The 2,500-nt window shown below is 42.5% G+C and overlaps 1 protein-coding gene across 1 annotated transcript in view; it reads left to right on the forward strand.

Moving 5' to 3' along the window:
- reln (reelin) overlaps window positions 1–2,500 on the forward strand; it is a gene marked incomplete at its 5' end in the record, with an annotated part of 178,783 nt that overhangs the window by 41,067 nt on the left and 135,216 nt on the right. The gene's annotated exons all lie outside the window — the stretch shown is intronic.

Genomic DNA, 2,500 nt, shown 5'->3' on the forward strand with positions numbered 1-2,500 from the left:
ATAACGCAGGGCGTGCATGTGTGCACTGTGAACTGTCTGAGAGTGAAAGTGTCCCACTTAATTAAACAGAGATACTAAAGTGCATTTATATATCTCTGCTGTTGGGCAGAAACCAGCTAATTACAAATTGTTAATTTTTCAGGAAATAAAAAAAAAAAAAAAAAAAAGTGGAGTTAGGAGGTTTTGTTCATCATTGATAAGAACAGCTGAATGGACCTCCAAGCTCACAATGAGGTTGGAGGTCAAAAGGGGGTGGAGCCTGGAGTCAGCAAAACCAGCTAACTCCACCCCCCTTTGCTGGACTAAGATGGTTTAGCAGAAAGTTTGAGGATCCAATGGAGTTAGCTGGTTTTGTCAGAAGTGCTATGTAATACTTTTCATTGGATCAATATTTTCTTAACCACACTTCAATAGCACTGATTTATGAAAAAACTGTGATCAAAGCTACTGAAGCAACAAATTAAATAATGGGTTGATCTTTATTCATACAACCTTACTGTTTGTTGTGGTGTGGGCTAGAATGCATACAGCATCTAACCAATGTCCCCCTCCTGTATGAATGAATGAACCATTGTAAAGTGCTTTGAGCACATGGAAAAGCTCTATAAAAATGCAATTCATTATTATCATTATTGATATACAACATGACATGCAGGAGGAGCGAGTGAGCGAGCAGGCAGGAATGTGAGGGATTGGAATCTAGCCGTCAGTCCAACTACTCGATTCCTCCAGGATTCACATCTAATTCTCTCCTCCTCGCTCGGAAGGCGCGACGAGTGGAGTGAGCGAGTGTGAAAGTTGGAGTATTGGAATTTGGCTACCGTGTTCCTCTGGGTTCCTCTGGGTTCCTTGGGGTCTCATATCTCCGTCTGGCTGGAAGCCGTCCTCAGTGATGTTTGGGTGTGTTTGGAAACAACACTCGGAGTCGGAGAACACTGGAGTGCTCTGGAGTTCATGTTGTGACCTCTGGTTTCACACTCGCCTCAGTGAGTCCATCAGAACAGCAGCCATATTGGAAAGGAATTGGGCCTCTTCCTTCACAGGTCTTACCAATGATATGATACTAATGGAGGCTCTGTTCCATTCTGGTCTAAAGGAGTCCAGGGTGCTGATATGGTGCATGACGGCTCACTGGAAACACTCTGCTACACCACTTGAAATTAAAAGATTTGAGAACCACTGTGCTACACTAAATGGAACAGAGCCTTCATTAGCACCATTGGTAAACGCCTGTGATGGAAGTAAGGAAGAGGCCCAATGTCTTTCCAATATGGCTGCTCTGAAATTGTTCCAGGATGGAGGGAGAGAGAGAGAGAGAGACAGAGAGAGAGAGAGAGAGAGAGAGAGAGAGAGAGAGAGAGAGAGAGAGACACCACTTTGGTTCTGTTCAATCTCTCTCTCTCTCTCTCTCTCTCTCTCTCTCTCTCTCTCTCTCTCTCTCTCTCTCTCTCTCTCTCTCTGCACCGTTTCATATTCATGGTCATTACATGAACACCTCTGCCTGCAGGTTACTTCCTGTCACACACATGCACGTCACGTGACTAATTATCCGTGCAGCCTATCGGCGCGCGCACGGCGTGCAATGTTTGAGTGAGCGCACGCCATGCGGCGCGTGTGCGTTGCCATGTAACGTGTGAGCGCGTTAATGCATCCGGACGCTACGCATGTTTAATTGCCGGTAGCCTCGGGCAGCATGGAACTGGATTCCACTTGAAGCATCACACACTAGTACGTGTCAAATAGAGCCCGATTCCACGACAGATATCTGGCTCCCATCCAGATTCTGGAGACGACCGATAGGCTATATTTAATTGTTTTATTTGTTTAAGTGTAAAATGTTGGAACCAAAATTATCTTAGATGCGTAGCTTTAGATGTGGTCTTGTGTGTTTATCTGCTGGCTCTGGCCACAATCCGCTGGTTTAACCCATTCAGACCTGAGGCCATACGTCCAAAAATGTTACTTTTCAGGATTCAAATAAAACAACAGCAAAAGTAGCAGATCTACAAGCTCAAAACGCGTCGCTTCGGGACGCGTTTCGAGCTTAATGCTTCTTTACTTTATTTAGTTTTGATGATTTTGTATGACGCTGTAGTATGATCAAAGTATGCCGTTAATTTACAAAAAAAGTGTAGTTGCTTATTTGGGCTTGCTTTCTCATGTTGTTAAACCAGTGGCTCTCAAACATTTTCATATCAAGGACCCCCAGAAGAATAGAAGCCGCTGGAGAGTTATTTTTTTTAATGTATTTTTTAAATATCCTATGTATATATAGTTGAAGTGGTTAAAGGACAACTTTGTTTTTTTACAACTAAGGTTTATGGTTTATTATTGTAATTAAAGTAAATAAAAGATGAGTGTCAAAATTTTTAAATTTACTGCTTTCTATAGTTTTAGCAATTTTCGCGATATTTTTTACAGTGGGCGGGGGCATTCTGTCCGGTGGCTAAATATGTATTTTACACAATAACCTGGCGTTTACTTTATTATTATTTACAGT

The sequence above is a fragment of the Gymnoscopelus microlampas genome, assembly GCF_963454915.1.
Source record: "Gymnoscopelus microlampas genome assembly, chromosome: 6".
NCBI lineage: Eukaryota > Metazoa > Chordata > Actinopteri > Myctophiformes > Myctophidae > Gymnoscopelus > Gymnoscopelus microlampas.